The sequence below is a fragment of the Trichosurus vulpecula genome, chromosome 2 (genome assembly GCF_011100635.1).
Source record: "Trichosurus vulpecula isolate mTriVul1 chromosome 2, mTriVul1.pri, whole genome shotgun sequence".
In the NCBI taxonomy this organism is placed as follows: Eukaryota; Metazoa; Chordata; class Mammalia; order Diprotodontia; family Phalangeridae; genus Trichosurus; species Trichosurus vulpecula.
In genome coordinates this window covers 387,283,017-387,301,058 of record NC_050574.1, presented here as the reverse complement: position 1 = coordinate 387,301,058, position 18,042 = coordinate 387,283,017, and the positions used below count along the sequence as shown (strand labels likewise).

The 18,042-nt window shown below is 36.9% G+C and overlaps 1 protein-coding gene and 1 pseudogene across 2 annotated transcripts in view; one reads left to right on the top strand and one right to left on the bottom strand.

Annotated features, from left to right (window-relative positions):
• Positions 1-18,042, bottom strand: part of REV1 (REV1 DNA directed polymerase) — a 135,370-nt gene that overhangs the window by 102,330 nt on the left and 14,998 nt on the right. The window lies entirely within an intron of this gene.
• LOC118837230 lies at positions 307-13,973 on the top strand (annotated as a pseudogene).

The following is an 18,042-nucleotide window of genomic DNA, read 5'->3' as shown; positions in this document are numbered from 1 at the left end:
ACACACACACACACACACATACGATGTATGACTAGTATAGCAAGAGAGGGAAGATAAGATTAAGGAGCTACCAGGAAAGGTGGCAGCAGACTTTCTTCATCCACTTCCTCCTTGTTGCACCCATGGTAAGGCCAAACTTTTTTGAGTAATAACAGATCTCTTCTATGAGGCTCAGCAATATTCTTAGGCTTGACACAATTAGCACAATGTCATTCTCAAACAAGAAGCACAAGAAGTATATCACCATACAAAACTAATCTTCTTTCAACTTGGAAGTCTGCACTGAATCTCTTATCACAGCGGCAAATGCTTTTGGCTCGCATTATGTTCCTGTTTTATGGCTTGGCGGACCGATTATTCATCATGAAAAGATTGGTGAACAAGATTATTTCTGTCATTATATCTTCTAAGGAATTTTTATATATGGATGTTTAAGGGCAAGCAAATTGGGACTTTTTACTGTTTTTTTCTTTTGGAGTGCTTCTCAGCACTAAGGCAATCAAGTGCCTTTGACTGACTCTTGCCTTTGTAGGAAGGCCCAGAACCTTTTACTAATTAGGTCATGAGAAGTGTGAAGTCCTCAGGCCCTGAAAAGGGGTATATATATACTCCAGGGGTAGCCATTAAGCTAGAACTCTCAGAACTGAGGGAAGAGAGGTTTTACTTTGGGGGCTCACTCATTGGAAGAGTGTTCATGTGGAGACCCCCCCCCTTTGAAAAACCCTGATGTTGGTGTTTCTCTCTCTGGTAACTATGTATGTCTTAGACAGCTAGAAGCCTGTCTGCTGATTTGTGTTATTTTGCTCTGTTTATATAATTTGTGCTTGTAATTTGTGTATTTTCTCTGAAGTCCAGGGTCCTGGCTTTTTTCCCTGAACTAAGTGAATGATATGTATGTGTTTAATTAAAGTAAGATTGTTAACCCCTTGAAGTTGCTTTCCTTAGAAAGGCAGATCAAAGAACCTGTGCAGTAGCTCTCCTGTGTGCTGGTGTCATTGGCTTTACACAGCCACAGCAGCTGCAGGTGGCATTGTTATTTCAGGATGGTAAACACTTCACTGTAAAACAAATATCAGGTGGTGACATTTCATTCTTTTTTTTTCTGTTTAGAGCATCCTGCTCATCATTTCTTACAGCACCATAGTATTCCACCATACTCACATACCACAATTTGTTCAGCCATTCCCCAATTGATGGGCATCGCTTCAATTTCCAGTTCTTTGCCACCAGAAGAGAGCTGCTATAAATATTTTTGTACATATACAGCCTGTTCCTTTTTGTTTTTTTTTTATCTCTTTTCAGATACAGACCTAGCAGGAGTATTGCTAAATCAAAGGGTACACATGGTTTTCGCCCTACAGAATGGTTAAATCAGTTCATAGCTCCACCAACAGTGCATTAATGTCTCATTTTTCCTACATTCCCTCCAGTATGTCATTTTCCTTTTTTGTCATATTAGCCAATCTAATAGGTATGACATAGTACCTCAGAATTGTTTGAATAGTGAGTTACAGCATTTTTTAAAAATAAGGCTGTGGATAGCGTTGAAAACTTCATTGAAAAACTCTATCTTTTGATCATTTATCAATTGGGGAATAGCTTTTATAAATTTGACTCAGAAACTTGCTTCAAAAATTTTTCCCCCAGTTATTACTGCTAACTGTATTTCCCTCCATCATATTCCTCCTTTCCGTTTATTCTATTCTTTCTCTCCTTTTACCTTGTGTCTCCTCAAACGTGTTTTGCTTCTGTCTACCAATCTCCTCTCCTATCACCCGTCCACGCCCCTTTTCTGTTTTTTCTGTAGGGTAAGGTATATTTCTATACTCAATTGAGTGTGTATAATAATTATTCCCTCTAGAAGCCAATTCTGATGAGTGAAAGGTTCATTCACTCCTCCTCACCTCCCACCTCTTCCCCTCCACTGTAGAAGTTTTTTCTTTATGCGAGATAATTTACCCCATTCTACCGCTCCCTTTCCCTTTCTCAAAGTACATTCTTCTCTTTCCCCTTAATTTTTTATCCCTTCATATTCAACTCATACCTGTGCCCTCTGTCTATATATATTCCTTCTAATTGCCCTAATAAGAAAGTTCTTACGAGTTACACATACCATACTTCCCTGTAGGAATGCAAACAGTTTAACCTTATTAAGTGCCTTACGATTTCCCTTTCCTATTTACTTTTTTTATGCTTCTCTTGAGTCTTGTATCCGAAAGTCAGATTTTCTATTCAGCTCTGGTCTTTTCATTAAGAATGCTTACAAGTCCTCCATTTCACTCAGTGTCAATTTTCTTTTCCCCTGAAGGATTATACTCAATTTGGCTGGGTAGGTGATTCTTGGTTGTAACCCTGGCTCCTCTGCCCTTCAGAATATCATATTCCAGGCCCTCCAATCCTTTAATGTAGAAGCTGCTAAAACTTGTGTTATCCTAACTGTGGCTCCACCATACTTGAATTGTTTCTTTCTGGCTGCCTGCAATATTTTCTCCTTGACCTGGGAGTTCTGCAATTTGCCTATGATATTCCTGGGAGTTTTAATTTGGGGATCTATTTCAGGTAGTGATTGGAAGGTTCTTTCAATTTCTATTTTACCTTCTGGTTCTAAAATATCAGGGCAGGTTTCCTTAATAATTTCCTGAAAGATGATGTCTAGGCTCTTTTTTTTTTTCTTTTTTTGAGTTCATGGCTTTCAGGTAGTCTAATAATTTTTAAATTCTCTCTCCTGGATCTATTTTCCAGGTCAGTTATTTTACCAGTATTTCATACTGTCTTCTAATTTTTCATTCTTTTGGTTTTGTTTTACTGTTTCTTGATTTTTTTATAGTCATTATCTTACATTTCCTCAATTCTATTTTTTAAGCTATTTTTTCTTCAGTAAATGTTTGTGCCTCTTTTTCCATTCAGCCAATTCTGCTTTTTAAGGCTTTCTTCTCATTAGGTTTTTGCACCTCTTTTACCATTTAGCCTAGTGTGGTTTTTAAGGTGTTACTTCCTTAAGTATTTTTTGAGTCACCTTTCCCAAGCTGTTGATTCTTTTTTTCATGATTTTCTTACAACACTCTCATTTCTCTTCCCAATTTTCCCTCTCTTATTTGATTTTTAAAATCCTTTTTGAACTCTTCCATAGCCTGAGGCCAATTCCTATTTTTCTTGGAGGTTTTGGACGTAGGAGCTTTGACTTTGTTGTCTTCTTGTCGGTGTGTATTTTGATCTTCCTTGTCAACATAGTAACTTTCTATGGTCTAGATTTTTTTCTGTTGGTTGCTCATTTTCCCGGCCTATTTCTTGACTTTTAACTCTCTGCAGGGCCGGGCTCTGCTTCCAGGGTGGAAGTAGCACTGTCCCAAGCTTGAGGGGGTTTGTGCAGCTCTTTTCAGAGATACTTCCAGGGACCTTTAAGTTTTCAGTTCTTCCAAGATGGTATCATCTAAGGAGAGATGTGTCTACTACTCTTCTGGTCTGTGAGCAACCACAAGCACTCTTTTCTGCCCTGGAACCGCGATGAGGATCCCCACTCCACTGTAGCTGCAAACTCTGCTCCACTGGTACTCCTCCTCACCCTGAGATTGCCACAGAGGACTGCGGCCTGGATCTGAGTATGGGCAAAGCAACAGAGTCCTGCCTCAGTGCCAACAAAGAGACCCTATAATCTCCTTCTGACCAGTTGTTTGAGCCCTTTACTGTCTGTGGCCTGAGACCTCTGGAAGCAGTCACTGCCACTGCTGATTCAGTAGCTCCCAAAGCCTGCTCCTGGTTTGCTGGGTCTGTGCCACTTTCACCCAGATGTGATAGAACTTTCCTGAAGACCTTCTAAATTGTCTTTGGCTGGAAAATTTTTCACCCCATCCTTTCGTGGATTCTGTTGCCATCCTGGCCCTGCCCCCAAGATATTTTAGTCTAAAGAATATAATGTTTTTATTTGTAAACTCTCAGGTTAGTAATGCCCTCATTCTCCCTCACCTTATAGATCTAGTCAAGTGACAAATAATTTACTTTTACAACACTCTTTATCTGACCCCTTCTCTCCACTGAACACAGTACCACTTTACCTTAGGCCCAACAGATTACTGCCAAAGCCTCCTAATGGTATTTCCTGCCTAAAGTCTCTGACCTGCAATCCACCCTAAAAATTCACAGATAAAACCATATCATTCCCCTATTCAATCAATTTCAGTAGCTTCCTATTGCCCCTAGAATAAAATATAAACTACTCTGTTCAACTTTTAAAGCTAAATGGTAACAATCTGGCATCCAAATATTTTCCAGCCTCACTGGAAATGACTCACTCTTTCATGCCTTGTGGTTTAGCAAAACTAGCCTGCTCTCTATTCCACATCCAGGACACTTGGTCTCTGTGCCTTTGTAGTGGCTGTCACACCTACCTTCTCACCTCTACCTCAGAATCCTCCTCTTCCTTTAAGATGCAGTTCCAAGACCAATTTCATCACCTTTCCTGATTACTCTCTTGAATATAATAACTTTGTATATTTGTATTTATTAACTTTACATAAATACTTTATATTTATGGAATGAGAACTTTCAAAATGTGTTTTAGCGAATGCTGAGGAGGAAGCGTCAAGTCTTCTCATGACATTTGGTAATAAAATTCTAAACAGGCTATGTCCAGTTTTGAAGGCTTTTTGTTTCTTTTTTTGGTGTGTTTTTTTAAGAGGGAATTGGAAGCAACCAAGATATATGAAACCCTCTGGATTACAAGTGATTGTTAATGTTCATAGTTAAGCCTAACTCACTGAATTAGCTATTTTTCTACTCCCCAGTCCTTTGACTGATGACCTAATTTCTAGAGCAAGGACCATCTTCCTTACTAAAAGGGAAATTAGGAAGTAGTCTTCATTGTAGTTCAGAAGCTACGTTTCTTATTTCTGATAACAATGGTTTTTGTATCCGACATTTCAGGGAAATCGATATCCAAAGGAACCATTTAGAGGTAAGTATGTGGGCAGCTATCTAGAATATTTTGTATAGGCAACACAGTAACCACTAAATTTATGTCCTTGTTATTGTAGTTCAATGTTTGTCTATTTTGAACGGCAAGTATATTCAGTAGTTCAGTTTAAAAAATTGAAGTTCTCTGTTTAAATCTTTCTGGTAAAGAGTTCTCAGAAGGGCTGTACTTTTAGACCTCTAGTCATAGAAAACCTCACTAACGTCTGAGGAAACATTTCATTCTTAGCCTACCTGTTAGAGAAATTTGCAATTTTGTGGCAAAACTAAAATGACAACACCCTTAAACTCAAAGATTCCATTGTTTCGTATATACCCCAAAAAGGTTAGCAAAAAAATGGACCCAGTATACTCCAAAACTGTGTAGCGGCACTCTTAGTAGCAGCAGCAGCAGCATCTGTGCTCCACATCACTTCATATAGGTCTTTCCAGGGTTCTCTGAATTCCTTATAACTGTCATTTCTTGTTACATTTATGTACCACCTTTTGCTTAGCCATTCACTAATTGATGCCACCAATACTGTTTCCACTTCTGTTTTTTGTTTTTTTTTTTTTGCCATAAAAGGTCTTTTATGAAAAAAGCATCAGAAATAGTTATTAAAATTACATAAATTAACAATAAAAGGTAGCTGAATTCAAATTAACAGTTATGCAGCATCTTAATTCCAGATAACAAAGGATAAAATCACCCCTTCCTAACCCATCAAGGCAGAAAACTATAGGTATGGAAAACTGTATATGCTATTGTATGCGTTTGCTTTGTTGATGTATAAAATGTTTCATCATCAGCCCTCCAGAAACATGAACAGTGATTGCACTGATAATAGCCCTTACAGCTTTCAAAGATACTTGTTTTTAAAGTGCTGTTGTCATTGTACAAATTGTTCTCTTGGTTCTGCTCATTTCATTCTTCACCAGTTTACACAAGTCCTCAAGATTGTTCATTCTTACAATACAGATGTTACAGCATAACCTAATCTTCTGGTTCTTCTTTCTTCACTCTAAATCAGTTCCTAAGTCTTTCCCATGTCTTTTTTGAAATAATCTACTTCTTACTTCTTACAGCATGACAGCCCTCCACCATATTCATATACTACAACTTATTTATCCATTCCTCAATTAACTGGCCTATTTTCCTTTGTTATAATGGAAGATTCAATAGGTCTGGTGTGGGGGAAAGTACCTAGAAATAACTGTGATTTTTAAAGACATATCTTTTTTTTAAAATAAAAAAGGACAGCAGATGCTTCTTCAAGCATCTGCTGCCAACTCTACCCAAGAAAGAGTAAATGTTTGATATGCCACATATAAAATACTGCCAACTCTTGGGCTAAGACATTCCAGTTTGTCCTTAAACAGCAAATTTTCCAAAACCCAACATTTTAGATAAAAGTAGCCAGATTCACAAGAATAAAAATGTCTTACTATATATTCTATTGTCTAGGACAGTGATTCTCAAATAAGTTGATATGTTTAGATCAGACTTCACTTCATAACTCTGGAGCTTTCCTATATACCATACCTATCCTATGTTCTCCAGTGAAAGACTCCAGAAGAATGTTTTTAGATACATTAAATAAGAAGGATTACATAGGAAGCCAATTATATTGAAATAATTTTTAAAATATTTTTCAAAAAACAACACCACTCAGATCACAGGTTAGTTAAGAATCCCTAGTCTATAGAGAAGAAAGAGTTCTGGGGAAATGTTGCTTGGATATTATTAATCAGTGACACAGTAACTGGCACATAGCAGGTGACAGATTAGATTAGAGAGAGAGCATTTATTAATCACTTACTACGTGCCAGGCAATATGCTCAACACTGGTAATACAAATACTAGCAAAGAAAAGAGCAGGCCCTGTTGGGGGAAGGCAACACAGAAATGGAGTGCAGAAGGTACTACGCCAGGGAAGATGAAAAAGTAAAGATGTCAAAGTTGGGAGAGTCAGGAGTAGAACCAGGCTCAAAATAAGCACAGTTGTTCTGTGCACTCCATCAAGTGAAAGTTCTGGGCAGGAATTTACCAACTGGAAGTGGGAGCCCACAGAGATGTTTAAGTCCGCAGAGAGGCAGGAGCTGAATCGTGCTTTCTGATTGATTGACTGACTGATTGACTTGGCTTTCATTAAGAGACAGTATCCAAGCCTAGGGACTGTACCCGCCCTGGTCAGACCAGGGATGGTGTTGTTCAGTATGGGGTGTTCTATCTCTGGAAGAACACTGATAAGCTAGAGAACATGTAGGGGAAGGTGATTAGAATGGTAAAAGGCATCAAGACTAGTTTACAAACATGAGAATCAGATGAAGGCAAGTGGAATACTTAACCTGAAAAAGCAAAAATTCAGGGTGTGGGAAGAAAGAGATGATAACAGAGTTCAAAATGTTTGAAAGACGACTGCATAGCAGTAGAATGAGACTTCTGTAGTAAAGTGAAATTGCAAAGAAGAGCATTTGGATTTGCTACAAGGAAAACAATTCACTGACTTCCAAATCAGAGCTATCTGAAAGTCAAATGGGCTATTTGGGAAGATAGTAGGCTTTGTCTTACTAGATGTCTACAAATAAAACTACATGACTATGTATCATATATGTTGTGGAAGATATTCCTGCTCAGGATTTGACTAGAGTAGATGGCCTCCAGGGTCCTTTTCAATTCTGAGAATCTGAGGCTATGCATCTACTATATTAGTCCAAATACAGGACTTCTTTCCCTACAAATTATGGATTTCCCTCATTCTTTCATAATTATTACTTATTGAATGCAGCCTATAATCATATTTATAGTTTCAGTGGATTGCAGCAGAATTTATATAGTGTGGGAAAAATGAGTTAGAAGATTGATAAAAGTGACAAAAACAAGAAGTGACAAGAAAAATATTTTCACATGGAAATAATTATTTTTAAAAATTCTTCTGTACTATTATTAATCAAGTACTTGGAGAATTAAGTTAAAGAGCAGGTAAAGATCCATATTGATAGAGGGAGTTTCCTCAATGGGAGTTTCCTATACCAATAAAATCACAGACCCTATCTCCAAAGTGGGATGTCTATAGACACTCTTCTTTTTGAAAGAGCTCAGGAGGCAGAGCCAAGATGGTAGAGTAAAAGTAGAACTCACCTGAGCTCTCCCAAATTCCCCTTCATACCTCAAATCTAATACTGTAATAGCAGAACAAAAAAAGAAAAAAAAAGTTGGGGTGAAACATTTTTTCCAGCACAGAAAAACTTGGGAATTTGGCAGGAAAAGTCTGTCTCAGTAGGGTGATGGCCAGACCTGAAGCCCAGCCTAGGCCATGCCAGGGCACCAGCACCAGGCCTCAAAGGCAGTCATCACAAACAGCAGCAGCTTTGGGAGCTGACAACTCACAGAAGGGGACTGGCTATTTGTTCAGAAAGAGATTACAGGGGACCCTTTGCTGGCACTGGGGGCAGGGTCTATCACGTCGCACACAAACAGTTCCTAGCCACAGTCCCAGAAATAAGGGGCACACTAGCACTTGTGGTCACAGCGGTGCAGAAGCCCTAGTCACAGTTCCAAGGCAGAGAAGAGTGCTTGAAGTTGCTCACAAACCAGTGAGCACAGGCCAGTAGAGCAGTGAGCCCACATCTCCTTAGATCTACCTTGGAAGAACTGAAAATCTATAAACCCATAGAGCTAGCTCTGAAAACAGTACAGGAACTAGGATTACAACTAAGAATAACCCACCCAGCAAAACTTCAAAAGAAAAAAAGCCATTCAAAGAAATGGAAGACTTTCAAGCATTCCTGATGAAAAGACCAAAGCTGAATATAAAATCTGCCTTTCAAATACAAAACTCAAGAGAAGCAAAAAAGGTAAACAACTGGAAAAATATCAACTGCTCATGGATAGACTAAGCCAATATAATAAAAATGGCAATTCTACCTAAATGAATTTATTTATTCAATGCCATATCAATCAAACTAGCAAAAAATTATTTTACAAAGCTAGAAAAAAAATAAAATTTGGAAGAACAAAAGGTCAAGAATTATCAAGAGAATTAATGAAAAAAAAATACAAAAAAAGATAGCCTATATGTACCAGATCTCAAACTGTATTATAAAATGATAATCAAAACAATCTGGTACTTCATAAGAATTAAGAGTGGAGGATAAGTAGAATAGATTAGGTAAATAATACACAGAAGCAAATGACTGTAGTAATCTAGTGTTTGATAAACCAAAAAGATCCAAACTTTTGGAATAAGAACTCACCATTTGACAAAAACTGATGGGAAAACTGCAACAGTTTTGCAAAAAGATACTAGGTACAGACAAGCATCTTATACCGTATACTAAAACGAAGTCAAAATGGGTACATGAATTAGACATTAAGGGTGATACCATAAACAAATGGGGGGGGGGGGGCGTATGGAATAGTTCACCTGTAACATCTTTGGATAAGGGAAGAATTTGTGAACAAACAAGTGGTAGAGCATTACAGGATATAAAATGGCTTATTTTGATTATATTAAGTTGAAAAGGTTTTGCAAAAACAAAATTAGTACAGCCAAGACAAGAAGGAAAACAGAAAGCTGGAAACATTTTTTTACAGCAAGTATCTTTGATAAAGGCCTCATTTCTCAAATATATAGATAACTGAGTCAAATTTAAATTATTCTCTAACTAATAAACGGCCAAAGGATATGAACAAGCAGTTTTCAGATGCAGAAATCAAGGCTATCTATAATATTGGGAAAAATGCTCTAAATCACTATTGATTAGAGAAATGCAAGTTAAAACAACTCTGAGGTACCACCTCACACCTATCAAATTAGTTAATATGACAGGAAAGGAAAATAACAAATATTAAAGAACTGATCCAACCATTCTGGAGAATAATTAAGAACTATGCTCAAAGGACTATAAAACTGTACATATCCTTTGACAGCAATACCACTACTAGGTCTGTACCCCAAAATGAAAGAAATAAACAGAAAGATTATTATAGCAGTTCTTTTTGCAGTGGCAAAGAATTAGAAATTGAGGGAATATCCATCAATTGGGGAATTGCTGAACAATTTGTGGTTTATGATTGTAACTGAATACTATTGTGCTATAAGAAATGACAAGCAGAATGCTTTCAGAAAAATCTGGAAAGACTTACATGAATTATTGCAGAGTGAAGTGAACAGAACCAGGAAAACATTGTACATGATACTGTATAGGAGAATACTGCATGATGATCAACTGTGAATGACTTGGCTATTCTCAACAATACAATGATCCAAGACAATACCAAAGGACTAATGATATAAAATGATATCCACCTCCAGAAAGAGAACTGATAGAATCTGAATGCGGATCAAAGCATACTATTTTTCAGGGTTTTTTCCACTTTTTTTTCTAATCTGTTGCTTCTTTCACAACATGACTAATATGCAAATGTGTTTTGCATGACTGCACATTTATAACAAATCAAAGTGCTTACTGTCTCAGGCAGGGGAAAGGCAAAGGGGGAGGGAGGGAATTTGGAACTCAAAATTTAAAAAACAAATGTTAAAAATAGTTTTTGCAGGCAATTGGGGGAAAAATATTTTTTAAAAACCTCACTGATGTTATTGATTTATTCAGCTTATTAATGATCCCTAGTCTAGTCTAACTTTTCTTCTTTTTACCTGAATTTTGTAAACCTTTCAGCTTCAGGATCTGTTAAGTACACTGAAACATTTTTGTTGCTTTTTTTGAAAATAACAGTTAAAGTTTTTCATGCTACAACTTCTATCATGGAAAAAAAAAATCACAGACCATCCATCCATTCAACACATATTAACTGAATGCTTATTTTATGTACGGCTCTATTTGTGTAACTTACAACAAAATGGATTTTTCTACTTTAGCTCTGAACATTCGTTAGTCTTGCAATTTATATTTTACTTGCTACTTTTCACATTTTGTTATCATCTGTTTTAAGTAATCCTGGGGGGTGGGAGGAGTTTAAAAGAAAAAAACACTTAACATTTAAATAACACAATACAGTAAAGGTATACCTGTACAATTATCCCTTCCACATTGCAGGGGTTAGGGACACAGAACCTAGAAAAATCAGCCAAAAAAAAAATTGGCCCTACCTTCAAACCAGAGAAGTCTGAAGTATTATGGTATTAAAAGATAAAATATGTTGATATTACACAACACTACACATATATTTTATGCATTTCTCGGTTTCTAAACCTTTTCTGTGTTGTCTGCTGAACTTCAAGTGCCATCTGTGGCTTCCACAAAGCTACCAAAAAATCCCTATTTAATTTCTTAAGCCAACCCACAATATATCAAAACCATGGTGGGGAAATTTGCAATGTGGAAGGGATAACTGTAATTCTATTCCGTGAAAGCAAGACTTTTTAAGTTAAACAATATTACAGGAGATTCTTAGTTATACAGGAATCAAAGAAATATTAGAGATGGAAAAGACATCAGAAATAATTTAATTCATAAAATAAGTATCTTATTTTATGGATGAGGAAATTGAAAACTAGAAAGGTTAAGTGATTTTCCCTAGGTCACACTATCAGGAAACTGGACTCAAATCCAGTTTTTAAAATTCTCCTAATTCCAAATGCAGTGCTCTTTCCATTGCGTTATAATATAAATCATCCCCACATAATCAAAATACAGAGTTAAAAAGGTCTTAATAGAAACTTGAGGAAAGAACTGGGTCTTGGTCCTCAGTCTGAATTTCCTCATCTGTTAAAAAAAAAAAAAGGCCTAAGTTTATTTGTAAACATTTTTGAAAACCTTAAAAAGATCTATGTAATTTAATTTATATAGGCAGCATGGTATAATGTGATAGAAAGCTAGCCTTAGAGGCATAAAGATTTGGGTTTAAGTCTTACCTTTAACATACACTGGCAGCGTGACCCTCGGAAAGATACTTAACTTCTCAACATCTTAGTAAACTCTCTAATACCATAAATTACAAAGAAATACCCGACTTGAGTTCCTTAAACCAATAAAATCACAAATCTAATCCCTATCTCTATCCTATACACACACCACACACACACACAGACATGTATATAAAACTTTAAACTATTAATACTCAATCCTTCCCCTCCAAAAATTTCAATTTTCCTATATTAGAAATCCCAATTTTTTCACTTAATGGATAAAATGTTAAGATACTCTACAAATGCTCCTTTATATAACAGAATCAAGAGGACAGGTAACAGAGCAACCCTTGACTGTTCCTATCTCTACCATAATACAGTGCATAAGAAGCCAATATGTGTTGGGGGAGAGGGGAACTACAATGACAAAAACGAAGGGATCCCTCTGGGAGTGTTCAAAAATTGGTTTCTGAGTAAGCTGTTTTCTTAAAGTAGAGGAGAACTATGTCTCTAAAATCAGCTGATTTCAAGTTTTACTATGCTGTGTTAACACTAAATTATATTGTATTAAAGAGTATTATAAAACAACATAGGTCAGGGCAGTCTTACATAGGGCACATCTGACCTTTCACATGTATCATTGAATATTTACCCAATACAGGTATGATAGGTGGGTTATTTATAAGTAATCTTCTAATCAAATTATCTTTAATCATGTGGTTTAGTGCAGAGATCGACAAACTACAGTTCTAGGACCAAATCTAGGATAAGAATGGTTTTTACATTTTTAAATACAATAAAACTTTGTTTTGATAAGATAAAACTTTATTTTAAAACATAAAATCTTAGACCAATACAAAAACAGGCAGCAGGCTGGAATTTGTTTTCTGGATGTATTTTACTGACCCCTGGTTTAAAGAATCAATTCCAATGTTATCCTGCACATTGATTCCAATTGTAAATGACTTGTGAATAAAGTAGACTGCCTCACTATGTCAAGGTGGTAAACATGTCAGCACAGCACAAGTTCTAGCAAGATTTCACCAAGCTAGAAAAGTCTTTAAGTATGATTGTGGTGATAGGGTACCTGTTTGTTACCTAAGGGCCAACTCATGGAGAAGCTCTTCACTAGAGCGATCAATCACTCAAGGCTCTCAGCTCTTATTCCAAGCACAATGCCAGGACCTTGCTGCAGCAATTGCATGTCTGAGACAAAACGGTAAAAGTTGGAGTCTTTGGATTTGGCCATATGATCAGAACTGCATTCACCAGAGTGGACGATGAAGCCTTCAATAACCCTTTCATTCATCTCAAATACATGGTTTATATGTTCCAGTATGATTCCACCCCCAGCAAGTTCAAGGGCATTATTAATGCTGAAAATGGAAAGTTAGTGACCAATGCAAAAGCCATTACTATCTTCAGGACTGTGATCTCACCAATACAAATGGTGATCTCATCAATATTAAATGGGGACCTACTCAAGCTGAGCATATAGTGGGGTCCACTGGTGTCTTTACTTTGATGGAAAAGGCTTGAGGCTCACTTGAAGGGTGGATTTAAGGATGTCATTATCTCTGTCCCCTCTGCTGAAGCCCTTATGTTCATGATGGAAGTAAACCATGAGAAACAAGGTAATTCCCTAAAGATTGCCAGTAATGCCTCCTATGCTATAAATTGCTTGCCCCCACCCCTGGCCAAAGTCATTCTTCACAACTTTGGCACTGTGGAAGAACTCACAACCATAATCCATGTCATTACTGCTAAATCCGGTTTCCACCGCTGCTGCTAAGACTGTGGGCAAAGTTATCCCCAAGCTGAATGGGAAACTCACAGACATGGCTATCCATGTTCCTACTTCCATAGTATCTGTTGTGGATCTGACCTGCAGCCTGGAAAAATCTACCAAATATGATGATACTAAGAAAGTGGCTAAGCAAGCATCAGAAGGACCTTGAAAAACATCTTGGACTACATAGAGGACCAGATTATTATTCTGTAACTTCAACAGCAACACTCACTCTTCTACTTTTGATGCTGGTACTAGTATTGCCCTCAATAACCATGCTATCAAGCTCATACTGGTATAACAATGAATACGGTTATAGCAACTATACAGAAGACTTCGTCATCTACACAGCCTCCAAGGAATAAAGTGGAAAGCCATGGATCTGCAACCCCAACCAAAACAGGAGTTCCAACAGTGGGGAGCTAATATTCTTAATTGATTTCCCTATATTGGGGACCTCATGCCCCTCGACACCCCCATGGTAGAGGGAAGAGTCCTATGTTGTATACTATCAATAAAGTGTATTAAATTCAGTGCAAAAAAAAAATCAATCAACAAGTGTAATTAAACATCTACTATGCAAAAACTGCTGGAGATAACAAGACAATATGAGACCACTCCTGCCATCAAAGAATTCACATTCTATCAGATGAGACAACATTTATATAGACAGAATATGAAATAATTTTTAAAGAGAAGTCTCTAGCAGTTGAAGGGTGAGGAATCAAGTAAGGGCTTATGTAAAGGGTAGCACTTAAAGGGGAAAGGGAATGGAATAAGCAGTAGGGAAAGGTGTAAAGTATTTATATAGCATCTATTATATGCCAGGCACTGTGCCAAGTGCTTTATACATACCATCTCGTTTAATGAGATAAGTAAGCTAAGTTTTAAAGGAAACTAGAAATTTGATGAGTTGAGCTTGGGGGAGGGTAGCCTCTGCAAAGGCAAAGAAATGGGACATGGAGTGTCATGTGTGAGAAAGGAAAAAAGGCTGTTTAACTGAGCCACTAAGCATGTGAAAGTGAGTAATACATATTGAGGCTGGAAAGGTAGCCTAGAGCTAAGACTGTGAAGGGTTTTAAGTACCAAACAGAAGAGTTTATATTTGACTCCAGGAAAGCCAAAGGGGTTTATTAAGTAGGCAGAGGGATATAATCAAACCTGTGGTTTAAGAAAATCACTCTGACAGCTTGTGTAAAGTATGGATTGGAGTGGGAAAAGATGTGAAGTAGAGAGACCAATTAGGAGACAACTGCCACAGAGTCTAAATGGGAGGTGAAGAGACTCTTAACTAATGTGACTATATGGTATGAGTAGAGAAAAAAAGACTGATTGGAGAAGATTAGAAACAAAATCAGCAAGACTTGGGGACAGAGTAAACAGGAGGGAAGGAGAGTGGATTCAAGGATTCTTCAAAGATAGCAAACCTGTGACTAGAAGGATGCTGGTATCCTCCCTGGAAATAAAGGTAGGGGTCTCTCTGGGGCAGCAGGAGGATAAAAGTAATGAGTTGTTTTGGATATACTAAGCTTAACATGCAATAAGCAGTTGGTGATACGGAATTAGATCAAGAAAAACTTAGGGCTAATTATATGGATCTGAGAGTGATAGGCACATAGGTGATATTCAACCATGGAATTTCATGTAGTTACCAAGAGACAAAGCGGACAGAAAGCTGCTAAAAGAACAAAACGACTAAGAAAAAGCCATCAGACAGGGCAATAAAGAAGTCATTGTTAACTTTGGAAAGGGTACTTTCAGCTGAATGATAAGGCAGGAAACTAGAATGCAAAGAGATAAGAAGTGAGAGTGAAGAAAGGAAACAAAAGCAAGGATAGTACAACTTCTTTTCTTCACTCACCAAATTTATGAAATGGAGATAACAGAACTTCTTTCCTTCACTCACCAAATTTATGAAATGGAGATGAGCAGAAAGATGATAAGGTCAAATACAGGTTTTTAAGGAAAGGGGAGACTGAGTGTGTTGGTAGGCAGAAAGAAAGGAACCAGGAGAGAGCGAGAGTTCAAGGATTAGAGAGGAAATGACAACTGCAAGGGCAATTTGACAGAGAAGACAGGAAAGAAGGGGACTGCAGATACTTGTAAAGAGTGGTTGACCATACTGAGACATCCCTCTTCAAAGACTACAGTAACACACTTGAGAATGGGGGATGATATCAAAGGGTTCTGACAGGGAAAGGGACAACAGGGAAGCTCACGATATAAGGTCTCTATTTTTTCAGTAAAGTATGAGATGAGTTCCCTCAGTTCATGAGCTTGGTTTAAATTTTTTTTTATAATTATATTATAACTGGTTTCCTTTGTAATCCTACATTTTATTTTATGCATTTAAAAACCTTATCATGAAAATGGATCAAATGACTTCAGAAGACTGTCAAAAGAGTACAAAATACAAAAAATGGTTAAGAACCCAAGATCTATTACACGAATTGATATACAGTGAAGCAAGCAGAATCAAAACATTGTAGCAATAGCAATACTTTACAGGATCAACTGTGAACGACTTAGCTGTTCTTAGCAATACAAAGATACAAGACAATTCTGAAGGACTTAGGATGAAAAATGCTATCCACTTCCAGAGAAAGAACTGATGGAATCTGAATGCAGGTGGAAGCACATTGGAGTTTTTTTTAACTTTATTTTTCTTGTTCCCTTTTTGTCTTCTTTCACAACATGACTAATATGGAAATGCTTTTGCATGACTGAATAGACAGTGAGAGGTAATTTGGAACTCAAAATTATAAAAAATGAAAGTTAAAAATTGTTTTTACATGTAATTGGAAAAAATTAAATACTAACATAAAAAAAAACAAGGTCTAAATTAAAAAAAAAAAAAAAGATTCCATACCAAAAGACCAATTTACTAGATTCTGTGGATGACGTGTTGCTCAACGCAGTGGGCCCTAGACCAACAGAAAACACCTTCAGTGAGATCTACAATTACTTAAAAGAGATGTCTAGCACTCAATTCTGTTAAAAAAAAAAAGGATGAAGAATGAATATTGCCAGAATTATAGCATGCAGCTGGATAAGAAGCCTAGTGAGCTAGACCATCATATTTATCTTGCTTGGATGGCCACTGCTGACAGACAATGACCTGGGCATAGGATTTAATAGGAGATTACACTGGGATTACATTTGGGAAACTCCAGGGTTTCAATGGTTTCAAGATGCTACACAAGCTCATCCTTTAATTCCTAACATTTATTATTATAATTGAAATGCTAGGACAATGGTCTTCATCAGAATTTCAGGTCACCCAAAAAGCATACCAATGGGTCTAATGGCCAGGGCTGAAGCCAGAGAAGTGATAGAGCAAGCTCAAACTATTCCCAAAGCCTATTGTTAAATATTCAGTGTGAGCATTTACATTTCTGAAATATGCAAATGTTACAAATTAGGGCTTGATTTGTTTTGTTGACTGTCTAGACTTAAGCAAGTGAATGAGGAAATGTTAATAATGCAGATTAAACTTTAAGTGTGCCATGTATATTTAAACATTTACCAGCACACTGCTGACTGAAGCCTCTAAAAATGGGAACTTGTGTACAAGACATAAAGGACAAGTAGAAAAGAAAGGCTGGTCACTTAGGCAAGAGTGAGAGATAACAGATGTACAGTTTTGTACTAATAAGCCACAAGATATTAAAAGAGCAAAAGGAAGGCCATGAACATTTGAGCAGATCCTAAACTGATTATTTATAAAAAGACAGAGACAAGATTGCACAGGATGAGAAGGAAGAATTGTGATCTGCACCAATAGAGAAAGTACCTACAAGATTTAGAAAATGCTTCCATCAAAGTATTTCCCATTAAACTTATTTAATTTGACAAAATGCAGTTAATAGTATTAAAGAATAACAGTTAAGATGATTGAAAGCCAACATTTATTATAATTTAAGATCGGGAGAGTGTTTTACATATACGATCCCATCTGATCCTCTAAACAATCCTATGAGGTAGGCATTATGCTATCCCCATTTAAGAGATGAGAGGCAGGATAATGTAGTGCAGTGGTGTCAAACTCAAATAGAAATGGGGGCCAGCAGACCACACACAAGGATTTCAGTGGGCAAATACTAAGAAAATCACATATTAATATTATCTATGTTTTATTTTGTTAAATATTCCCCAATTATTTTTTAATCTATGTTCAGGTCACACTCATGAGAGTGTTCGGAGTCACATTCAGGACTGTGTATTTAACATCTCTCTGGTGTAGTGGATAAGATACTGGACTTAGACTCAATAAGACAAAGGTTCAAATCCTACCTCAGACACCTTCTAACTGTGCAATACCCTCAACAAATAACCTTTATGGGCCTGTTTCTTCATTTGTAAAATGGTCTGTAAAATTCTTTCCAGATATAAATCCACAACCCTATCATCGTATGAGGCTCAGAGAGGTTAATT